The sequence below is a fragment of the Aricia agestis genome, chromosome 2 (genome assembly GCF_905147365.1).
Source record: "Aricia agestis chromosome 2, ilAriAges1.1, whole genome shotgun sequence".
Taxonomy (NCBI): Eukaryota; Metazoa; Arthropoda; class Insecta; order Lepidoptera; family Lycaenidae; genus Aricia; species Aricia agestis.
Genome location: NC_056407.1, coordinates 20,571,278 through 20,597,761, shown reverse-complemented (window position 1 = coordinate 20,597,761; position 26,484 = coordinate 20,571,278). Strand labels below are relative to the sequence as shown.

General features: G+C 36.2%; 1 long non-coding RNA gene across 1 annotated transcript; it reads left to right on the top strand.

The window, feature by feature from the left end:
- The first annotated feature begins 121 nt into the window (after positions 1-121).
- Positions 122-16,436, top strand: LOC121737852. Its single transcript, XR_006037200.1, has 3 exons — positions 122-132; positions 3,767-3,771; positions 16,376-16,436. It is a non-coding gene; the product is annotated as an uncharacterized LOC121737852 (long non-coding RNA).
- Positions 16,437-26,484: the final 10,048 nt, after the last annotated feature.

Sequence of the window (26,484 nt, the reverse complement as noted above, 5' to 3'; positions counted from 1 at the left end):
TGTTTGTATGAAACTCCCTACTGCAACTCACACTAACGGCCATTCCCAATATTTGATCTATCTCTGGTTTTGCCCTACTAGAGATAGGAATAGCTCACAATTGACATAAAATATATGTCTCTAATGTCTAATGTGAGCTATTCCTACCTCTAGTAAGGCAAAACCAGAGATAGATCAAATATTGGGAACGGCCGTAAGCGGAACCGTAACGTAATCGCCTCGCCTCGGGACAGTAGGCCTACCACGAAACCGTTTTGAAACTCAAACAATCGGACGAGAATGCCGCGTCCTGCTCTAACAACGTCATTTCACCGCGATGCGATACGTGGTCAACTTGCAGTTCCCGCGCCGGCTCGTCGTCACCGCGCTTTAACGTCTCGTCTCGTACCCAAGCTTACGTTTCTTCGTCCACCCTTGCTTCAAACTGATCTGGTGCCAGCGGTCGGCGAGCCGTAATAGTGAAACTTTTTAATCGGGACTTAACGCGACTTATTTAAGTAGTAATGCTACTACGAGTACATACTTTTTCTCGACGTTTCGGCCGTGTTGCAACGGCCGTGGTCACGAAGGGACTTAAGTTAAGTCCCGATTAAAAAGTTTCATTATAATGCAACGCGAAAGTTTAAAATGAGCCGTAATAGTGTCGCCAAGTCGTAGCCGAGTTGACGTACAGGAGCTGCTGATACGCTTTGGTTACGTGTATACGTAATAGGTTGACACCTGGTTGACGACGAGGCGAAGGCGATAAGGTGACGATCCCTTCCCAAGTTGATATATGTACTTTTGACAATAGAATATTATTAGAAAAGCGTGGAAAGAAACTTATAATTTAATTTTTATTTGAGGTCGAATTTCGACTATTAGGCGATCTCTAGTCCATATAATTATAACAGGTATGATAAGACATATGAGATTGACGCAATCCAACCAAATTATTTTGGTCCCCCATCTGCCTGTCAATCAACTTCTTTAATAGTATAAAAGGAACCGTAATTTGCCCGTGATTCTCGTTCTTACATTTCATAATATTATTGTCAGCTCTGCATTGTACGGAGTTTTACCAAAATCAGTTACTTTGAACTGAAAAACGGAAACAAAACATAATTACTCTTTAAAATACCGCGTTAAGTGCTTAAGGTCGTCGTTGTTCATAATATTATATCCGCCATTACCATTACCGTAGAAAAACGAAGACTTTCGAGCATTATGAGCCACAAAATGGCTGCGATGTTTTTATACTATGACTATATTTTTGGACAGTCCTACTATTTCGAGGACAACTTTTTGGTTTTTGATATTGGAGCAAAGTTTATCCATATCCACACTTTACTTTACATATTATAATATAAATGCGAAAGTGTTTCTGTCTGTCTGTTACCTGTTCATGCCCAAACCACTGAACCGATTTTGCTAAAATTTGACATAGAGATACTTAGAGTCCTGGTAAAGGACATAGGATTCTATTTATTCAACAAAACTTGGTTGACTACTGTACCCTAAAACGGAACCCTAACCAGCTGATTTTTTGTATATTGGTAGGTTAATAGTTACATAATTTAAGAGTAACATTGTCCTACATATAAAACAATCCATATTTTAGGACCATCAAGTCAAATTATGAAATCCTTTCTATCTCTGTTAGCTACCACTTTCGAGATTTTTCGAAAATAAAAATGTTGTTAGTCTTATCAAAATGTAGCTACTCACAAAAAATTTGCTTGTTATTAATCACAACAAAAATTGTTCTAGGGCTGGGATCACTATAAATGGAATAATGTGCATCTGATTGTCTACTAGATAAATATAATATAACCTCCTCCTTTTTGGAAGTCGGTTAAAAATCATTGCGTCGCAGCCACACTGGCGGATATTATCGAATATCGGAATTAACTGAATATAAATTAAATTATTGCGTCGGCTTGGCAAGATATTCGGCGAGCGTTGTTTATCGTTGTGGCCAGCAGTTTTGGTAAGATAATACCAGCGATTAACAAATTGTCATTTTCTGCTCCAAATTTCACCAAACCGCGAGCGCTGGTGCTGAAATTATGTTCGAACTTAATTTTTAGCATAAAAATTATTGGTGTGAAACGAGAAACTAGTTGTTTGTGGTTCTGATGGGTAAGCGAGGCACATATTATCCTACCGATTTCAATAATGTAACTTACATCGCTATTAATGGTCAAATTTTCGTTTTGTCCACCTCACCACAGATTTATACTAGTACTGAAATAGACTGATTATGATTATAAAGCTGAAATATTACCGAGAAGGCCAATATTATACTCTATGTGGTATTAAAAGATGCCTGCCTACTTAATAACAATAGGGATGATGACAAGGTCAAAGATTAGCTAATTTTGTCAATAAAATAAAGAAATCACGGTAAAAAATAAGTGTTCCCAAAATTTCAGCTTGATAGCATTTGTATTTTTTTTTGTTATACGCCTTTAAAGTTGGAAATTCAAGTCGAATTTTTTTCATTTAAATTTCTTAATATTTGTATACAATTCGATTACTTATGCAATTTAAAGCAACTTTTGTTATGAAACCACTTTCATAAACGCAATATTTAATATACCTATCGAACAAAGTTGTCTCCCGATGCGTACAAACTACGAAAGACTGACGTCAGTCTTTCGTAGCACTTTGTATGGAGCGTTCCGGGTAGGTCTTTTTTATGGGATATTTGAATTGTCATATCTTGGTGAATTTTTAAGCTATCTAAATCATTCTTTCAACAATATTTCTATTTTTTGAGTGTCCTTCAATTACCGATAAGAAAAAAAAATAGTCATCATGCCTATTAGGCAGGTTTCTGAAAACTTAGAGTTATGAGTTAAGACGTATCCAAGAGTATGTAATAATTTACACCTAATATTATATTATATATATATTGCTCTTATAATATTATAAAGATTCAGCTTTATAATATTATAAGTTAAAGATGAGTGATTTCGAAAACTTTAATATGATTTCAATCATAAGTTTTCGAAATAACTAACCTCACGAACTATTCTATCAATTTTTATGTAGTTTGGCACAAATATAAAGTTGACCACGGGGGTGACTTTTTGCAGGAAATTGTACAATTCCTCGGAAATTCTTTACTGACGCGGCAGGGGGCAAGCGGAACAATTTTATATTGGGGTTAATCACTACTTCTCTTCCGTTTCCAAATTAAAACTTTTTACTTGCGAAACGTAAACGACTTTTTAAACACCTGCACATCATTAAACAGGATATGAATAGAGGTTTAATATAAGTTGTGCCAAGAACTAGAACTAACTAACAAGTATCTGATTATACACGGCTCTAGTTTAGAACTTAGTAAATTACTAAACAGCGAATATTATGCGGGTTATTCGAAATTTGTTTAGGTACAATTTGGGTTGTGCTAGTTGTGGTAGCGTTTTCTAGCTAGTACGTAATTTGATCTACCTCAAACAGATAAATTTTGGTGGAAATATTATGTATGGTGTAAATATAAGAAAAACTACTGACCTGATTTGGATAAAATTTGTAGCGAAGCTAGCGCTAATATGGACAATTTGGCGTCTTGAATCTTGTTAATGTAGAACCTACGAATAATAAAAACTAAGGAAGAGTAGCTCTGTCAAAAAAATTGCACTAAGAGGCTACAAAATGTGACCCGAATACATGCATACTTTATGCATGTATTCGGTACACAATTTTGTGTGTTAATGCAACTGACAATTGTTGTCAACGGTTTTATTTCTTAAATTTGAGTGTTAGTGTTTCGTAGCTATTGTCTTATTTTAGTGTGCGAAAAGGAACCATATTTCATAAAAGCCTTTTATATTATATGTACTTTATTAACTATTAATAATATTATGTATTTAAATCAAATAAAAATTTAAGGGGGGCTCCCATACAAAAAAAACACAATTTGTACGGAACCCTTCGTGCGCGAGTCCAACTCGCACTTGGCCGATTTTTTTTAGTATTTGTCGTTATAGCGGCAATAGTTATACACAATTTGTGATTTCAGAAGTCTAGCTATAGTGGTTCCTGATTTACAGCCTGAAGACAGACGGACAGACGGACAGACATCGAAGTGTCAGTAATAGAGTCTGGTTCTTATCCTTTGGGTACGGAACCCAAAAGACCAGTTTGTTGCATGAAAGCCTCCTTTAAATATTTTTATTTTGTTTTTAGTATTTCTTGTTATATTATGGGCAATAGAAATGCATAATCTGTAACTATTACCAACTCTCTAGCTATTATTTATATATTATAGACGGACAGACAGACATACATCAAAGTCTCAGTAATAGGGTCCCGTTTTTACCCTTTGGGAACGGAACCCTAAAAACTATTAATAAACGTTACATTTATTTTCGCCACCATGTGTTATAAAATAGAAATAAATGTGGAAAAGAACTGTATGATCTGGCATTATACTCGAGGCGTTTATCTTTCCCTAAGGACCAATAGTCGCTATCTAAGTGAAATGTATCTATTACAGATGTAGGCGTGCGGAGACCGCGAAACTATAACTTAATGTTTCTTATATTCAAAGAATCTGGCACATACTTCATAAATAATATTATTATGTCTGGCCCAAATTTATGAAAAACAATAAAATGCCATAATAATGTGTCATGTTAGCATAAAGACGTACCTAATCTGTATATATAAAACTCAAAGGTGACTGACTGATTGACATAGTGATCTATTAACGCACAGCCCAAACCACTGGACGGATCGGGCTGAAATTTGGCATGCAGGTAGATGTTATAACGTAGGCATCCGCTAAGAAAGGATTTTGATAAATTCCAACCCCAAGGGGTTCAAATAGGGGATGAAAGTTTGTATATGTCGTAGGATGATTTGATAAATCCGTGTTTTCGCGAAATCCCTAGAATTTTCGCGAAAATTCGATTTATCAAATCATCCTACGACATCGTAGGATGATTTGATAAATCGAATTTTCGCGAAAATTCTAGGGATTTCGCGAAAACACGGATTTATCAAATCATCCTACGACATATATAATAATACTTCTTAACGCGAGCGAAGCCGCGGGCAAAAGCTCGTTAATAATAATATTTTATTCCGTTAATTTCTGTGCAAAGTTTATAATGAAGTAAATGGTGAGTTACTTAAGATCAATTAACATAATATAGCATCGCACTGCATTTTAAAATGAGCTATTCAAGTTTGGAACACGCAGCCTTAGGGTCAATGCAGACCACAACGCGACGCGTAAATTCATTTCTTTTGTATTGATTTGACAGATTTGCTAGACGTCGCGCAATTGAAATCTATTAATTCAGTACAAAAGAAATGCATCTACGCGTCGCGTTGCGGCCTGAATTGACCCTTACACCGCGAGAGATAATGCTTGTGTAGTAAATAAAGCTCTGGCTGTGCTCTGTCTTGTATGTTTTTATTTATTTATTTATTTAAATAATATACTTGGTGTTGATTCAGAAAAGCCTGTGGAAATATATGTATTTTTTAAATTAATTTATTTATTTAAAACACTTCATGCAAATATTTACATAGGCGGGCTTAATGCCGTGTGGCATTCTCTACCAGCCAACCTTAGGGCGCGATCAGACGTGCGCGTGTTCTGCCGCGGGTTGTACTATAGCATATGGGAAAACACGCGCGCGGGCTCTACGGGGGTTCAGAGCGTGCTGCGCGCGTGTTTTCCCATACGTTATAGTAGAACACGCCCAGAACACGCGCACGTCTGATCGCGCCCTTAGGGCGATGATGAAAGTGTAGAATAGGCGCATTCTAAGACAGAATTGGTTAAGACATTAAATAAATAGTTATATGTAAATACGCTACGATTTATCTCTCGATTTATCGCTCAATCTCTTGGTTCATTTTTAGCCGACGTAAGATGTTTACACGTGGATATATTTTTAGTTACGTAGTACACAGTTACCTTGAATGTTCTGTCGAATAACTTTTATATAACGAACACAAAAAAGTATAATATATTTTCAGGACATTATTTGTTTAGAATCGAAATGTTACCTATTGTACGAGAAGACTTTTAGACATTAACCCGGCGTCATGGGGGTTGGGTCTGTGAGACCCATCACTTTTTATTTCACTTGTAATTCAGTTACCATGCGTTCAGCGTTGCCAAATTTCTCAATAGCTGGACCTATTGAGTTGGTCTATGAGTCACAGGTAACGCGTTAGGCCTGCGACGGCCGCAGCGGTAGTAACAGGGGCCCAAAGTTGCATAAGGTATGTGAGACCCATCCCCGCAGTCAGTGTTACAATTTCGGGACATCTTACACAGACATTATTTTAATGATTATCAGTGTTTTTAACATTTATTTTTGTATTTTTGTTGTGCTTTACAATAAAACTAGATGATTTATAGTAAAATGTATTTTATTTTTTGTAGGTACTTACTTATTTACTTTGCGTTTTTTGTAGGTAAGTACTTGAAGTACTTTTATCTTTCGATCATGGATTCTTGGAAATCTATTGTTATTCTATTGTTGTCGCGATCACCGGTAATCTTATGGATCTCAAAAGGGATTGAGAAGAGGAAGAACGACAACCCATTCTTTCAATTTTACAAGAGACGGAACTCGGACTCTGATTCTACCTCGTCAGACCAGGAAATATGCAAAGAAGAAGATCTCTTGAGTAAACGTAGTAATCCTAGTGACGCAGAGCAAGATATCTCTGGCGATGATGACATTCCACTATCTGCCGTGCAGATAGAAATCGACTGTCGGAAGAGCATTGTACTGTATCTGAATCGGCTAGTTCGTGGCAAAGACGGTACAATTTGGCACAAGACGCCTATTGAAAAATTTCTTGGTGAATCTTCAGGGGAACCTCCGGCAAAGAAGCCGAATATTCGCAAAAGATGCCAAGACTGTTCAGCCAAAAAAGACCGTAAAACGAATTATTTCATTTGCGAAAGTTGCAATTTGCACCAAACACATTTGCTTAGAACATGTTGTACCTTTCTGTGCTGATTGCACCAAAGATAATGATTAGATGTGATTATTTGTTAATTTTTTATAAAAATATTTTAGTATTCTTTAAATAAGTGCCAATAAAAAATTAAAACTGATTGTTAATTAGTAATATACTAACATTTAATTAGAGGAGAAATATTTTGTTGACTTTTGTCGTTCGTTTTTTTAAAGCTCTATTAAATATGGTTAAAAATTATATAATATATTTATGTTTCATTAAGTCATATAAATACACATTGAATTTAATATAAACATAAAATAAATTGATTATTATAAAAGGTTGGACTAATTTTGATATCTAACACACGGGTATGTGAGACCCACTCCAACGTCCGTGTAACACTTTTCTGCCCCCATGACGCCGGGTTAAAGCGGTATCAAATGATCCGGGCAAGCCGGGCGTGGTTCATATCATGCAAATTTCCTTCGTGTTTATGCGGAAATAAACACATTTACAGCGCTTCAAGATATATTTGAAGCCTGTATGTAGTTCAGCCGCACATTGGCCGCTGTGGACTACCATCCTCAAAGCAATGAATGATTTCATCGGGGTCTCTATTATTTTTTTTCATTTATTTATTTTTTAATGAAATAAGGAGGGCGACTTCCATAGACACTCGCAGCATCAGAAGAGCTGCAGGTGCATTGCCGGCCTTTTAAGAGGAAATAGGGTAATAGGGGAGGGAAGGGAATAGGGGAGGGTAGAGAAGGGAATAGGGTAGGGGATTGGGCCTCCGGTAAACTCACTCACTCGGCGAAACACAGCGTAAGCGCTGTTTCACGCCGATTTTATGTGAGAACGTGGTATTACTCCGGTCGAGCCGGCCCATTCGTGCCGAAGCATGGCTCTCCCACGTACAAATTTAGTATTTATTGCGTCAGTTTACACTGCTGTATACAACGCGACAATCAATTTGTTACATAGTTGTTTTTTACTTACGATACAAAAAGTAATTGCAATTTCATCGCAAAGCTTTCACTTTGAAAGATTGAAATAATCTAATTATTCTATGGATACTACCAGAATTTTAACACAATCAATTATTATACACGGACAAGTCTATTCTCGGCTTTCACACAAAAATATTACTATATAAGTTACATTTTATATTTACATTTTGGTATTTAAACCTTGCTTTAAAATTTAACGGAGGTAAGTAAACATAATTTAACATATTCATTTGCTGAAACTCTGCAAATGTTTACAGAATGATGAAACGATAAAGACGCACTGCCCCGCGTCGACTTCAATAAAAAAAAATCCGATGGTAAATTCGATTTTCCAGCCTAGCGAGTGTACATACAGAGTCTAGTAGACGGATACTAGTCGTTGTTCTCTTATGCCCCTGCTCCATCTGCGTGTTTAGGCATTAAATAGCTAGGTAGTCAGGATGGTACGCAAATGTAGCCAACGTTTTAACGTGTTAACGTACTAGCGTCACTACTAATGCCATTAAACGCTAAGCGATAGCTCGGATGTCGGTTTTTTGAACACATCAAAGGGGATTCACGCGCAGTGTAATGCGCTAGTGAATTTTTTTTAATTAAACAAGGGGGCAAACGAGCAAACGGGTCACCTGATGATAAGCAACTACCATCGCCCATGGACACTCGCGACATCAGAAGAGCTGCAGGTGCGTTGCCGGCCTTTTAAGAGGGAATACGCTCTTTTCTTGAAGGTTTGCAGGCCATATAGGACCGGAAATACCGCTGGTGACAGTTCGTTCCAGAGTTTTACAGTGCGCGGCAGAAAGTTACGCGAAAAACGCACTGTGGAAGACTGCCACTTATCAAGGTGATGAGGATGGTATGTTTTTCGCGTGGGACGATAGCGAAAAGTTGCAGATGGTATGATTTCGAACAATTCCTCAGAGCACTCCCCGTGATACAACCGATAGAGGATGCAGAGTGAAGCTACATCTCAGCGTAATTCCAAGGGGTCCAAGCTGTTTGAAACGTTATGCAGATACGTTACGTATCGGAAAAGGACAGAGAGTTCCCGCTTCTTCTTCCCTTTCCGCGCTTCCCGCAGAGTGCTTTTATGTATTGCGCACACATTTGGGCTCTATAAAATTACTCCTGCATAACTGGCCTGGTTTCATTGAAACCAGAGTGCTCTTGTGTATTGCGCACACACTTGGGTACTTTAAAATTACTCCTGCGTAACTGGCCTGGTATCATTGAAACCACAGTGCCCAACGGGTAATTTCAGATGCACAATAATTACTTCATCTATCTGATTAATTTGTAATCTGATTAAAATTACTAATTACTTTTTGCCCAACTCTGCACGTGATAAACTTATTATTTCTACATTAACTAAATTTAATCAAAATCGGTTCAGCAGCTTAAACGCAAATTAATAAAGTTTATTGCGTGAAAAACGAACATTTTCCATGATAAAAAATATTATCCTATGTCCTTCTCCAAAACCTTACGTAATATCTACATGTACTCAATATCCATATCATAAGCCAAATTCATTTCTGTTGACCGGAACCGTACATTTTCCGGGACAAAAAGTATCTAATGTCATTTTAATTGATTCAAAGTATCTGCATACAAAATTTTATCAAAATCGGTTCAGCGGTTTAAGCGCAAATAATTTTAGAAACATAGTACATCAATGCCATATACAAAACCTCTTTAAGAGGAATAAGCATTAACCATTTTTGTACTCTAGAATATGCTACAGTGTGTTTTCAAAAAAATGGATTTCACTGTCGTAAACCTTATGTTATAAAGAACAAAACTGCATTATTAACTCAAAACCCGATTTTATGTGGAATGAAACACCAATGCTAAACAGCAGCCATATATAATTGGAATCTCGGAATCGGCTCCAACGATTTTCATGAAATTTAGTATATAGGAGTTTCGGGGGCAATAAATCGATCTAGCTAGCTGCTAGGAATCATTTTTAGAAAATGTCATTTTATTCGTGTTTTATCGAATACCGAGCAAAGCTCGGTCAATTTGCAAGTGTATCTTTAACATAGAAGATAAATATATCTATCTTTGATTCCATGCGACTGCAAAGATTTAGATTATCAAGATACTTTTCCTGCAGCAAAGGGATTATAGTACTCCTAGTGCAAAGGAAGTATATACACCAAAGGAAAAAGCTTCGTGAAAATGGATTGGAGGTTTTAAAATTGTAACATATGGAACATTAATTTTAGTATGTTCGGTGTATAAACAACGTTGAACAATAAGTTTTAAGCAAAAACAGTAAACAAATTTAGGTAATATCAGAAAGCGTTTATGAATTAAATTCAACAAAGAATTAAATTTAAAAAAAGGAACATATTGAACGTGTTCAATGTTACCTAGTAAAAATAAAATAAAAATAAAAAACTTGTTTATTTCAAATAAAAAAAAAGTTAAAAACAATATTCAAAACTTACGGTTGTAACTTTTGTTTAACGCCTCCGTGGTCTAGTGGTATAGAGCGCGGCTTTTGACTCGGAGGTCGTGGGTTCGATTCCCGCGTTGGAAACATGTTATTTCCAAGTTTGGTTAGGACGATGCAGGCTGATCGCCTGATTGTCTGACAAGTAAGATGATCCATGCGTCGGATGGGCATGTAAAAAGTCGGTCCTGCTCCTGATCTCTCGCCAGTCGTGTCGGTCTTCCGTCCCACTGGGTTATGAGAGTAAAGGAACAGAGAGTGCTCTTGTGTACTGCGCACACACTTGGGCACTATAAAATTACTCCTGCGTAGCTGGCCTGATTTCAATGAAACCGGCCACCGTCACCGAAACCGGTGTGGGAGCTATTATTATTATTATTATTATTTTGGCTAGTGCTTTTATTAGCCTTACCGTATAACTAGAAGCCGAGATTATCCAAGAAGAATAGCCAGGATGAAGTCTTAACGTCCAAACCTTTAAAAAACATTTACGTCCTAAATAAACAAGAAGCAATGTAAACTAAACACGTGACAGGGAAAGGCGAAAAGCTTTACTTGACCCACTGAGCATCAATGCATTGAATCTAGGCCTCACTGGAAACATTACTCGAGACTCGAAGGTCGAGGGCCGTTCCAGTTGACGCTTTGTATAAACAGTTTTCGTAAATGAAATAAATGCTATAAAAATTGTAGCATGAAAAGCTCGTTGAAAATAATTTCTGTAAATATTTTGTGATTGCTGGATTTAATTACTATTTTGTTTGTTTGATTTTGTAGCATGTTTTGCCATTGTTGCGATATTACTATACTATTTAATTACGGCAAAGGGTTTATATTATGTTTGTTTGTATGTACAATCGAGGAAATTGATTCCTAGGCAGCTGACGGACCTGTAACGTCATGTTTAATGTTAGCTATGATCGGTCGGATGGGTTTGACCAAATTACTTAGATCCGTCATCTGCATAGGTATCAACTTCCCTGATAGTAGTTAGCACATTGTTTTATGAACGGAAATAATTATTTAGCACTTCTCTTTTTTTAATTGACACTATCATGAGAGTAAAACGGTGTATTAATAATATGTAATCGGTACATAATACTGTATTAATATTCAATAGGTATTTATTGTAATAAATGGTACGGTTATCATATAATATACTCTGTATCGTTGCTAACGTAAAATTGTAGTTTTTCATAAATTATAAAAATATTTACTCCTTGAATAGATAATAATATTATGTTCTGCCGTCTTTGAAAATGCAGAAGGAATCATTCATGACAGACCAAGAGAGCAACGGACCTAAGCAGATATGTTAATATTATTGGAACTAAGTTCCTTATGGCGCGTTCGGCGTTGCGAAATAAGGCTAGACAGAACGATATTTGACCTCCACACTTTTTATTAGTACCTGCATAGTAATAGGGCAAAAAGATCTTTGGGGCAAAGGGCGTTGATCAACTATAGATAGCGTTTTTGAGAATAAACTTCAGCGACACGTAGTTAGTATTTCTGGGCGTTCAATAGTTGGCGTTTTTTTTTAATTTTTTATGAGTGTATTTATTATGTATACAGGTTTTTTGAATATAAGAAATATCTTCGTTCCATTCGGGTGTCCCTTGACACCTCTCAAGTTTTATTATTAGTAATAGGCTATTAATGTTGTTTTGAAATATGCGAGACTGAAAGTATTTTATCGTATCATAATAATTTGATTCGTACAAAGGAGTGGGTTTCATTTAGACACCAATGAATAGGGCTTCGTAATAATCATTCATAACAGGCGCATCATAAATTGACGGGCTTGTCAAAATTGTTTATGGTAATGGATATGCATCCGTGCGACTTGTCACTGCAAATAAAACCAAATCACGCCCTCGTTAGTCGTTACCAGATCAATACTTCGGCTATGAGCGTAAAGTTGAATATCATCCGAATTTTAAGTCACAAATGAAATTTTAATAATGGCCACGCTCCACAACACGTTTCGTTAGTTCAACGAACTAATATTATAAACGCGAAAGTGTATAGTGTCTGTTACCTCTTCACGACCAAACCACTGAACTGGTGCCTTACTTCCGAAACTGATATCGATTTCGATTTTCGATTTCAACGGTTTTTGAAATTTTTAGACATAATATTTTAGATGTCTAAAGTGTCAAAAATTTTGTTGTTATTGCAGATACTTTGAGTCCAGCGAAAGATCATAGGATACTACTTTTTCCGTAAAAGCGTGCAGTTTTGTTGCGGAAAACGAAGAAATTTTGGAGATACGGAGCTGCGGGCGTCGTCTAGTACAAAAAATCGGCCAAGTACGATTGGTCTCGTGCACGAAGGGTTCCGTACCATTATAGAGCAAAATTAGGCCAAAATTTGTGTATTTGTATGGGAGCCCCTCTTCATTTTTTATTTAATATTATTATTAAATATTAAAGAACACATAAAACTAAGGATTGTGTGAAAAATTCAAGCACCTACCTGTTGCTATCTATACATAATATAATATAAAATTTTATTTTTATTTATTTTATTTAAATAAATAAATAAAATAAATGAAAATAAAATTTTTGATTAAGAGCAAAAAAGGCCTAAAAATCAGGTTTTTTGTATGGGAGCCCCACTTAAATATTTATTTTATTTTATTTTTAGTATTTGGTGTTATAGCGGCAACATAAGATATACACAATCTTTGAAAATTTTACTGTCACCGTTCTTGAGTTATTATAGCCTGGAGACATACAGACGGACAGACAGACAGACTGCTAAGCTTAGTAATAGGGCCCCGTTTTTTACCCTTCGGGTACGGAGCCCTAAAAATATTTTTTAATACGCATCCATTATCCAGGAAAATTTAAACCGGTTTGTCCTCTCGGCTGGATTCGAACCCTATACCTCCTATACCTTCTTGGAAAGCAACTAGCGTTGCCCATGGACACTCGCAACATCAGAAGAGTTGCAGGTTCGTTTGCGACCTTTTAAAAGGAAACACGCTCTTTTCTTGAAGGTTTGCAGGTCGTATTGGTCCGTCAAAACTGCTGGCGACAGTTCTTTCAGAGTTTTACTGTGCGCGGCAGAAAGATACGTGAAAAACGCACGGTAGTCTGTCACTCATCAAAATGATGAGGATGGTGTATTTTTCTCGTGGAACGATAAAAGTTTAACCTTATACTTGACATGCAACTGAGCCTCAGAGGTTGTCTATCCAGATAACCCACCATAATCAATAGTCATGACCCCTTTTAAGGGGGCGACTAACCCAAAATTTACAATTTTATAATTCATTTTTATACTTGAAAACAAGCCCTAAATTGTTTCAGTTTCTAAAATTAGATACCACATTATATTTCCAAGAATTCAATCTCAGCAAAAACTTAAATTTTTTTCGATAGAAAAAAATCACAAAAATGCATCTAATTTTCACGAATTTTTCATTTATTGCCATTAACGTGCAATAAACAAAGTTAATATTTTAACACGTTGTACAAAATTCTATCATTAAGAAGCCAACCAAGCGGATTTTTAAAATATTATATACCTATTTTTCGAGTTATTGAGAAAAACTAATTTGACGATGAATCCGCGTCGTCCTTTTTCACCTGGCATATGATCTTTCACATGCCAGGTGAAAAAGGACGACGCGGACGTAGGACGTGAGTGTGAAGAGAGAAGGACGATGTTTGATTTTTTGGATTAGTTGCCCTCTTAATGCATGACCCCTTTTAATGTAAAACAGATTTTACCGTCTTTAGAAAAGGAAGTCATACTCTCGCAACAGCGAGCTAATCCTAAAGCATTACAAAGAGCTATTAGCGGTACTCTCTGAAAGCTGATTACGAGTAATCTCATGTTGAAGTGCTAAGCAACGACGATTCTAACTAGGATTAGTATAACACCGCTAATTTGGGTGCGAAATGCGAATAACGACATAAGCCACCGATACAATAGATCTATCCATACTAATAATATTAATGTGAAAGTGTGTCTGTATGTCTATCCGCTTGTTTGTTACCTTTTCACGCCCAAACGGCTGAACGGATTTTGATTAAATTTGACGTGGAGTTACTTTAAATCCTGGGAAAGGACATAGGATATTTTTATGACGGAAAAACGAATTTTGGCGCAACAGAGTTGCGGGCGTCATCTAATACGAAAATAATTTTATTTAAACCTAATTGAGGACGTAAGGGTGAAGCCAAACGAGCGTAATTTGTGAGTTGTGAGTCGCAGAATTTCGGTCGCGTAAATATATTTTCATACAAATCATGACTCACAAAATTACGCTCGTGTGAATCAAACAGGACTTTTGTATGAAACTGAATGCAGCAGAATCTCTGCCGGCCGAAATTCTGCGACTCACAACTCATAAATTACGCTCGTTTGGCTCCACCCTAAGTGGAAGAAGAACTAACATATTTTAGATTTATAACTTAAGATTAATTTACTCATATCTTTCCTAATAATGAACCTATCCTGTAACTTACTTATTTCATCACCTGGATACAGATTGCGTAGTACAAGTAACATAATATAAATGGCTATAAATGAAATTAAGGTTTTTTATTTCAAAAATCTACGAATAATAAAAATTAAAAAAAAACGAACATTATCAAAATGTTACTTACCCACTTACATCTTTAGTTATTACTTATTGTTATAACAGCACTAAAATATAATATGGTGTAAGAAATGTCAGATTTAGGGAAACACGACGGTTGTATATTTTTTCGTGGCATTAAATGGAAAACTATCGAATCGGAAAAGAGCTGTCACATCCTATTAGCTAACTCTAAGGGCCTGTTTTACCACTTTCTGATAAAGTGCCTAATAGGCCATTCACAACTTATTTGACAGATTCTCCATACTTGATCTGTCAAGTTAATTGGTGGATAGCCTTATCAGGAAGTGGTGAAACAGGCGCTTAGTATCGTAAATACACCAACATAAATATTTTCTCCATCGCTTAATGCTTACCGTCCTAGTTCCTGTGATTAGATCTCTGAATAACCACGACCAAGCTTATACAGAGTTATCCTAAAGTCTTTGACCAAAATCACGTATAGATTAAGCACTGCACCGTTACGAAAACTGTCCAAATGTCAGACAGGTTTTACTGAATGTATAAGATAATATATAAGATACTTGGAGTCCCAGGAAAGGACATAATAATATTATGATACTTTTTATCCCTTTAGAGTTTAGAGTTTAGATTTTTGGCGTAACCGGAGTTGCGGCCGTCATCTAGTGAAGTAAGAAATGTGAATTTCAGTACAGACATTATCTTATCATATCTATACTATATTTTATATACTATAATATTATAATTATAGGGAAGAGTTTGTTTTTTTGTTTGTTTGAACGCGCTAATCTCAGGAACTACTGGTCCGATTTGAAAAATTCTTTCAGTATTAGATAGCCCATTTATCGAGGAAGGCTATAGACTATATTTTATCACGCTAATACTAATAGAAACGAAGAAATAGAGGAAAGTGTGGAAAAAATTTGGGAAATTATTTGAAAGGGCTTATTTGAACGCGCTAATCACAGGAACTACTGGTCCGATTTGAAAAATTCTTTCAGTGTTTGATAGCCTATTTATCGATAAAGGCTATAGGCTATATTATATTGCGCTAAAACTAATAGGAGCGAAGAAATAGAGGAAAGTGTGAAAAATACAGGATAAATTGTTTGAAATGGCTTATTTGAACGCGCTAATGCGTTCAAATAAGCGATTTCAGCTCAGGAACTACTGGTCCGATTTGAAAAACTATTACAGTGTTCGATAGCCTACTTATTGAGAAAAGCTATAGGCTATATTGATCACGCTAAGACTAATAGGAGCTAGGAAGTAGAGGAAAGTGTGGCAAAAACGGGGGAAATTATTTGAAAGGGCTTATTTGAACGTACTGGAGCAAATTTTATGTTATTTGGTACACATGAAGAATAGACTACGTGAAAGGACATAGCGACGCCCCCACAGAATAATCAGACAATGTGCTATTGTGCGGTTTTTGCTGTTATGCGATTTTTGGCATCTAGAAGTCAAAATACATCATGTGAATTTTTTTCAGATTTTTTCTGTGGATATTTACAAAGATATAAAAAATTATGTGTTTATTCCATAACAATACTTAAAATTGTATTTTACACCAAAAACGATTTGACGATAAACGACTATTGCATGATTATTCGGGTAAATACGTTGCTGCCTACTACACACTTCCACTCCTGAACATCTCACTTTCACACTCCTTCCACTCAGGTAGCCGCTGATCAGCCGCATCAGGTTCCCCAGACACCTAACCTCTAGCTAAGCTAGCCACCAAGCATTGTCAAAGACCCCTCTGTGTCCAGCGATACCATAACAGAAATTTTCTCTTTCTCTCTCTTCTTTCTGATGTGGTTCACTAACCTAAAGAGGACGTCTTCGGTACACCTTTGGGGCATAAAGGCATATTGGTTGGGTTTTATTTTGGACAACTTGTAGAATTTGAGTCGGACGACCATCATATCACGGTGATCATCTCAGTCCACTCACCTTCAGCCTTCAGTCTCAGACCAGCATCAGATCAGTCATCGCAGAGGCTTACATAGGACCCAAGAATCAGGAATAGTCAGACTTTTTTCATTAAAAAAAATAAGAATGTCTGCCTGTCCCTGGCTAGCTTTTTTGCATGTCTTAAGTCGTCATAGATGTAAGAACGAACAGCGGTCGTTTCGGAAGACATCAAGTGGTAAAGTCCTTTTCCTTCCTAACATTCGTTAAATTATGTACATTGCTCATATTTTTATTTAATACTTTACGATTATTGTAGGAATCCGTCTTCTTCAGTTTTCAGGATATATAATCATATTCTGTTTCGATTTTTGAAATCCACATGCGGGTTTTCTCACAAACAAGGATATGGGCATTGGGCAATCCTTGCTACAAAATAAACTAATCGTGACCGATAAGCAACGAGATCTGTTACAAATTAACGAGAACATATTTAGATATTTTCTTCTTTCGCAAAGACTCCTAAGAAGTGCTTAAAACTGTCACGACAGCACTTGTTACAGTTTCACGCCTGAAAGCAGCTGTCAGACAGTCAAACATTACTCGTGGAAGTTGTCCTGCAGGTCCTAATGGGCAATGATGATGCTTTTTTTTGACGGAGTTATCAACAAAAATCAGTTTTTTGGCTCTCCTGAACATTTTCATTTTTACGATTGTCCGATTATTCGGTGGGGGCGTTGATAGGTTTCTTTTTGTGCGGAAAAATGTACGGTTTCCGTGATATTCCTAAATTACGCGGGCGAGGCTGCGCGGAACATCTAGTTTTATAATATAATAATATAAAATTCTCGTGTCACAGTGTTAGTTACCGTACTCCTCCGAAACGGCTTTACTGTTTTTTACCTATATGCATATTCAGTGGGTCTGAGAATCAGCCACTGGCTTCTTTTTATATTGAAAAGTGTATTTGTTGAATTATTAATAGTAATTCAACAAATACACTTTTTTTCATTACAACTCGAGACTGACGGCGACCATTGCTTGTGCGACGGGATAGCGATGGACGTTGCCGTGGTGACATACTTATTTAGTCACTTCAATAAAATAATATGGGCGAAATACTTTATATGGCAAAACAATGTTTGCCGGGACAGCTAGTAGGTATATAATAATATCGTGTCCTGAATTCTGCTAAAATTAGTCAGGTTAGGTTGCGGTCGACCTGTTTAATTTGTAATGGATAGTTCAGATCGAATACCAACATTTTGCGCCGCGTCGAACAATTCATTTAATTAATTTCTTGGATATTTCCAGGTTATTAATTTGTAACATCTATTAATTTAATTAGTTGATAGGGATTGACAAAATATTATTTTAAATGACAATATTATATAATTAATATTAAATGTTCCCGTAACTTCGTTAAGACAAAATTAAACTATTTTGATTGATTATCGTCAAAAAGATATTGTATTTTCAGAGAAGTTATTTCCTAGGCAGATGGGGGACCTACATAGTTTGGTCGGGTCACGTCAAACCCAGCGGACAAATCTCAAGAGCTTTGTTCACACTGTGCCTTTTTCTGTTCGTCAAGGGCATGTGTTATAGGGCAGTCAACAGCGAACGTGAGGCATGCCCGCGACGCATGCCCTCTAAACGTATCCAAAACTTCTTCTATTTTTAATTCCACGAAGATTTGTTGTAAGTTCCGTACATTTTCTATCAAAATATCCAGTAAATTATAAGTAAGCATTAAATATATTTGTGAGCTGCAGTTATATAAGCTGTTTTATTAAATTAATGCTTGAACCACATATTTTAGTGATCAAGACTAGTAAGACATAATATAATATTTCTCTCTATAGCAGGATAGTAAGGACTATAATTTGTGTTCGCATATCTCCGGAACTCAAGTCCGATTTGAGAATTTTTTTGTTGTACTAGGTATTGTTCAACTTAGGGAATGGTTCAAGTTTCATCAAAATCGGTTCAGTAGTTTTGGAGATAGGGAGTTTTAATTTTCAATTATGTACAATTTTAAATTCGGTGTTATCTTTTTAAAATACAGTTATTTAATTTAAATTTTCTTTAAAGCATATTGGCATATCCTGTAAAGGAGATGGATAATATAACAAGGGGCCAGTATACACTATACACTGTTAACATTATAATATTAATAATATGCTCTCCTTGTCACAGGCGACCAAATGTATTCGGATCGTAAGTTAAGTCCCCGTTCACAAGTGGTCGTGGGTTTGGAGTTGAGCCAAAATCAAAGTTCGATGTCCTTATAAGTTATTGATTAGCTTATACATTTTGTGTGTTTTTAGGGTTCCGTAACCAAATGGCGAAAAACGGAACCCTTATAGATTCGTCATGTCTGTGTCTGTCTGTCTGTCTGTCCGTCCGTATGTCACAGCCACTTTTCTCCAAAACTATAAGAGCTATACTATTGAAACTTGGTAAGTAGATGTAGTCTGTGAACCGCATTAGGATTTTGATACAAAAATGGAAAAATTATTAAAAATTTTAGGGGTCCCCATAGGTACAATTGAAACAAAAAACAATTTTTTTCATCTAACTTATGCGTGTGGGGTATCTATGGATAGGTCTTAAAAATCATATTGAGGTTTGTTACATCATTTTTTTCTATCCTGAATAGTTTGCGAGAGAGACTCTTCCAAAGTGGTAAAATGTGTGTCCCCCCCATCTAACTTCTAAAGTAAAGGCATGATAAGTCTAAAAAAATATATATGATGTACATTACTCTAAAAACTACCAACGAAAATTGGTTTGAACGAGATCTAACCAGTAGTTTTTATACTTCTTAAATGGTAAACCTTAAATTAACTTTCACTAAATCAACAGAAATATAAAAATAAATAAAAAACCTTTTAATTTAATAAAAATAAACCTTATTGCTGCTGCGGAACCCTTCATGGGCGAGTGCAACTCGCACTTGGCTGGTTTTTATGCAATTTGGGGCCGTCTATGGGCTATTCGCCCATATCCTTTACTTTTTGTGTTATGTGACCCCTAAATTAATGTTTTTCAAACTTTTTTAGGGTTCCGTACCCAAAGGGTAAAAAGTAAACAGTAATAGGGTCCCGCCCTATTACTGAGACTTCTCTGTCTGTCTGTCTTTAGGCTGTATCTTAAGAACCGCTATTGCTAGACTTCTGAAATTTTCATAGATTTTGTATTTCTGTTGCCGCTATAACAAAAAATACTAAAAACAAAATAAAATTAATATTTAAGTGAGGCTCCTGCATACGATACAACAAACGTGATTTTTTGGCCTTTTTTGTTCGTTATCAATAACTGCCACAGGTAGGCACTAGAATTGTTCACAAAATCTTTAATTTTATTTGTATTTTAATATGTAAATTAATTTAAAGTAATATTTTAGGGGAGGCCCATACAAAAAACTCAATTTTTGCCTACGGAACCGTGCACGAGTCTTACCCGCACTTGACCATTTTTATTTTGAGCCCCATTGTTGGTTCCCAATTTCTAGCAACTTGATTTGAATGTTAACTTTTGAGAAACATCACTACAACTTTACAAAGTTATGAATATAAAGCCTTTTCTTCAAAGTGAAATTATAAAAATATGTTGTTAATAATAATATACAATTCACTTTTATAAAACTCACATAAATGTGACAATTTACTCAATTTTTGACGTTTTTTTATCTCTCTTTAAAGAAAACAAAAGAGCATGTTGTTGCAAAAATCTATATATAATATATTAATGTGCAAGCGAAAAACTTTGGATCCCTTTTGACGAATAATGCGGAAACGTTATAGGTGAACGAAATTTTGCACAGTTATAGTTTATTTGGTGAAGGAGTGCGTTGAGCTAATATTATTTTGAAATTATGCTTTTATCATACATTTTTTTAACAAATAAAACATTATACACACTACAACACATACACTAGGAGATTTTGATTGACAAGGCTATACACACGAATTGTACTCTTTTAGTAATTATTAAAGTCGGTTTTCAAATTGAAAATAGATTTAGTTTCCTTTTATTGAATCTTAAATACTATGAGACAATAATTACGCGGCCAGTCTGTCATCATTTGACTTTAATAACCAGAGACTGTCGCAGGAATTATGTCTAAAAAATAAAGCCAATATAATATCAATAGAAAAGCTTTGAAATTTGAAACTTATAATTAAACTTATTATTTGAGGTCGAATTTCGATCTTTCGGTGATCTCTAGTTCTATTAATAAGTTATTATCCAGTCCAGGGCAAATTCCGCGAACAAAGAAACATTTATTCTAGATTAAGTTTATTGACTATAATCTATTTATTGGAAATGGTTTTAGAGTCACTTGTTTGCTGGATATTTTCGGCCGTTTTTGATCTCGCAAACTAAGATAATCTTAAAGTAGAATATGGCATGGACATGGCAAGAAACTATCCTTCCTCATCACACTTAAAAGGCCTGCCTGACTGTCCCAGCCAAAAAAAAAAGTGATTTGCGTAATTTTTTCCCGAAAGATAATGAGATTTTCTGTTGAATACACTTTAGACAAACAAAGGATGTATTGATTTTCTTAATTAATTTTTTTTAAACATTCTTACGGCTTTACAAATCCATGTAAACACACCGTTTCGAATTTATATACTTTTGAACTATCTATTTTCATAAAAAAACATGCACGGTGTAAGGGGACTTTTTAGATCGACAGCTCCCGGACCGGAAATAATATTTTTCGTCAGTTATCCAACATCTTTGATAAGGGTACGTAGGGAATATTAATTTATATATACATATTTCTGTCCATATAATACTAAGTTTAGTATCTAAACTATTTAAATATTAAGTTTTTCCATTTTCGCAAATATTCCTGATGTGGGAGAGCCATGCTTCGGCACGAATGGGCCGGCTCGACCTGAGAGATACCACGTCCTCACAGAAGACCGGCGTGAAACAGCGCTTCCGCTGTGTTTCGCCGAGTAAGTGAGTTTACCGGAGGCCCAATCCCCTACCCTTTTCCTTTCCCTACCCTCCCCTATATCCTTCCGTACCCTCCCCTATTCCCTTCCCTACCCTTCCCTATTACCTCTTAGAAGGCCGGCAACGCACCTGCAGCTCTTCTGATGCTGCGAGTGTCCATGGGCGACGGAAGTTGCTTTCCATCAGGTGACCCGTTTGCTCGTTTGCCCCCTTATTTCATTAAAAAAAAAATATTATTGTCGCGCTCTGGAAAGAAAGAGAAATGTATTACTAATATTACAAATTCGAAAATGTGTCTGTCTGTTAGCTCTTCACGCCCAAAAGCAGAACCGAGTTAGCTGAAATTCGGTACAAAATACTTACTCGAAGTCCCGGGAAAGGACACAAAATACTACAGGAGAATGTATGGTTCCCCTCGTGATAAACGAGTTTATCTTGTAGCTAAATATAATATAATATAATAAGTATAATATCTATGGACGCTTCACACCACGTCAGTCTGGCCCCGTGCTAAGTGCCTAAAGGACTTGTGTTACGAGTACCAGACAAAGGTAATAATATATTATATTTAATACTTTTTATACTATATTACATATATTAAAGATTTTTATTATAATATACATATTTAATACTAATATTATAAATGCGAAAGTGTATCTGTCTGTTTGATTGTCTGTCTGTTACCACTTCACGCCCAAACCGCTGAACCGATTTTGCTGAAATTTGGCATATAGATATTTTAATTCCCGGGACAGGTCATAGGATACTTTTTGTTCCAAAAAAATGTACGGTCCCCGCGCGATAAACGAGTTTTGAGAACAACGGAGTTGCGGGTATCATCTAGTTATATGTACATCGAAAAGTTTTTGTTCCGTCGGCGGGATTCGAACCCGCGACCCCCAGCATGAGCGCTGACAACACGCGCAACCACTCAGCCACAGAGGTCGTCGAATAAATAATCTATACGTAATTTGCGACTAGTTATTATTACCTTAAAACTTAAAGACCAAACTATTTGATCCATGAAAAAACAACCGAAGTTAAAACATACTTTAATATATCAATAATATTAACATTCTCCGAAACTTGCACTGAGTCTTGAGCGCAACTTACGAGGTACACCGCAAAGATGCTAAGTATCTTAAAGTTTGCACACCTCATCTATAGGTATTAATAGTATCTATATAAGACAGTTTTAACATTTATATTTTTTACTAATATAATCTAATATCTTTAAACGAGCAATTCTTGTATGTATATATATAATAGGAATCTCGGAATTGGCTCCAACGATTTACATGAAATTTATTATATAGGGGATTTCGGGGGCGATAAATCAATCTAGCTAGGAATCATTTTTAGAAAATGTCATTTTATTCGTGTTTCATCGAATACCGAGCAAAGCTCGGTCAAATAGCTAGTATATTGTATATTCACGGAACGCGTAATTAATTGAGGCTTCGCATTCTTAGTCTGTCATGTGACTTTTTCAATGTATTTTCTTCATTTTCATAATTTTCTAGTGAATATAAAATTATTAGCTGTTCAAATATTTTTATTGATACCTTAGGAATGATAACTATTTACTTTATTTTAATTAATCTTAAACCAATTTTATCCTATGAACCCAAGTAAATATTCGAATGAAAAACTAATTTATTTTATCAAAAAATATCAGAGTGACTATCAAATTTATTACCATCGGAAAAAATACAATTACACTAAGTGTTCCCATCAATCCGTAAGATTCAGTCCACACGATGCGTTGCGTTGCGTTGCGTAGTCGGAAAGCAAATATTTTAACGCATAGCCGGCCACACTGGCGCTGCACCATCGCAGCGTTATTACGAATTAAAAGGATACACCAGGGGCGAGAGAAATTGAAAATAGGTATTTGAAAATGTATTGCTGTCTCCCCAATCTCAAGTCTCCCACCGCAGAGCGCCATAGAGACAACACGACAAAAGTTCTAATAAAAGAACAGAAAATCTGCGATTCGTTGTCCGCTAATTCCTTCTCCAAAACTTAACCGATTTAAGTACTTTTTTCATTAAGAATTAAAGCAAGGTTTGAGCTGTGTTCCTATGTTTACTTTATTTTGTATATTCTAGCCAGTTTTGTTTTCTGGGTGTTTGAACACAGAGGAAAATCTGGCCATTTTTTGGGTTTCTGGACGTTCATAATTGTTTTATTAATAAAATTATGAAAAAAAAAAAAAGAAAACATAGGGACATGCATTAGCATGCCACTATTAAGTGGCCCTAGATATTCAGAAAAAAAATATCATAACTCTACCGGCATTATCCAGGTAGGAAACAACGTTTGTATGGAAAAACGGCGGTGTGGACTCCGTCTACACCGCCTCCCGCTTCGTCTCGGAGGCTGCTGTCCGTCTTATTGTGTGCGTTGCGACCACGCAGTGCGCCGTGTAAACACCTTGGTTATTTGAATATTGTAAAACAACGTAACGGCAGTGCTGCGTCGACGCAACACTGACGCAACGCTCCTTGTGGACTGGCTCTCAGGAAGGGCCAGGCCACAATACCGCGTTGCTGCGTCGCATTGTAAAAGTCTACGACGCCGCAGAACGCATCGTGGAAATTTTCGATGCGACAGAGACTATTTCCAATGAAATTTTGCGCTCCGACATCGCATCGCATTTCTGTGCGATGTTGTTGTGGCCTGGCCCTAAGTGATAAAAAGAAATGTACCAACGCAGAAGTTTTTTTGATTGGCAGATGGCGGGCCTACATCATTTGGGCGGGCTATGTCAATTCAATGTTAGTACTTAGTTGCTATATTATGTCGACATAATGCGACCAAATTGCGTTGGTCCGCCATCGGCCTATAAATCAACTTGTCTGATAGTACATCGATTCAGCCGCTCTCAAATTTTAGCGACACTAAATTTTTTCATCATCAGATCATAAAAGCTTTAGGCTGGATTTATTTGCGTACATGCAAGCAATTGTATGTAACGATCACTTTAAATCGGACAAAATGTTGTTGAAAATGTAAACTCCTGTAATCAAACCGTAAAAACCGAGTGCAAATGAAATTGATTAACAAATATACAGGGTTTCGTGGAATTTTCGATTATGGTTTTTCAATATTTTATAAGAACAGAAACTAAATAACGTTTCTAGGTTGCAGGTAACATGTACATTGTACAGGTTAATACATTTTTATTAACATTTTCGTCTAAGAAAATAATTGTTTTAATACTTTCAGAGTAATAGTTTATTACTCTAATAGCCACACTCAATGAGGATTAATAGTAGCTTAACTTTAATGAAAATGTTAACAAAACCTACATACATTACCTATATACTTCTTCATTAAATCAAACTTAAGTAATCATTGATGTACCTCTGACCACCCGTGAGCCTCAACAGTCACTAGATCATAAAATTGGAAAGGGGTAAGAGAAAAAAACATTTAGCTTCGATTATTTATTGAAATAATCATATTTCCAGAATCAATTATACATCGATGTGCGTCCAAACGACGTTGTGATAACAATTTATACATTTATATACAAACATTAGAACTATCTAAACGAAACATAAAATATAAATTTATAATTACTAGTGATGAAGTGAAACTTGGTACTTACAACAAAATCTACTTGGAAATTAATAACATAAGCGATAAGATCGATACTAATTGGGGTCTTCCACGCAGTGTTCAATAGTTAGAAATTTGGGGAACAGGACAAGACCTAAGGTTCAGAGCATAGTCACTCTTATCGTCGTTCCTCAAGAGCTATAATACTTTGAAACTTAGGTACACATCTTATCATACATTCCCCTATTTCCGATATTAATAAGCGTATTAAATTGTAGTTGTTTCATGTTAAAGTTTGAAAATAATATTATGCTACAAAAATTCGTAGCACCACTACGAGATTTCGTAGCACAGCTACGCCGGAGCTACGAACGTGTAGCTTTTTTTTTAATGAAATAAGGGGGCAAACGAGCAAACGGGTCACCTGATGGAAAGCAACTTCCCTCGCCCATGGACACTCGCAGCATCAGAAGAGCTGCAAGTGCGTTGCCGGCCTTTTAAGAGGGAATAGGGTAATAGGGGAGGGTAGGGAAGGGGATAGGGGAGGGTAGTGAAGGGAATAGGTTAGGGGATTGGGCCTCCGGTAAATTCACTCACTCGGCGAAACACAGCGCAAGCGCTGTTTCACGCCGGTTTTCTGTGAGAACGTGGTATTTCTCCGGTCGAGCCGGCCCATTCGTGCCGAAGCATGGCTCTCCCACGTATTTTAGTATATTTTGTATGCTACGTTATTCATCATACTGGTATAGTTGTGCTGGTGACCATATCTATACACGCGTACATGGCTCGCTCGCTACTGACTGCTCCGTTAGGTACGCACACTAACAAAAATGTCTATTCGTATTTCCAACTACAAATAAAGGCTAAGCGCGCTCGTACATTGCAAGAACTATAGTAATTATGAAACCTGGGTGCGTAGCCAAAACGCTTTTTTATCGCCTCTTAAAAGAATCACTAATCAAAATATGTGTCGTTTATTGTAATAGTGAATTATCTCCATTCATTGTAATTTTGAGAAATTAAGAGTTTTGTTAACTAACACAGTACAA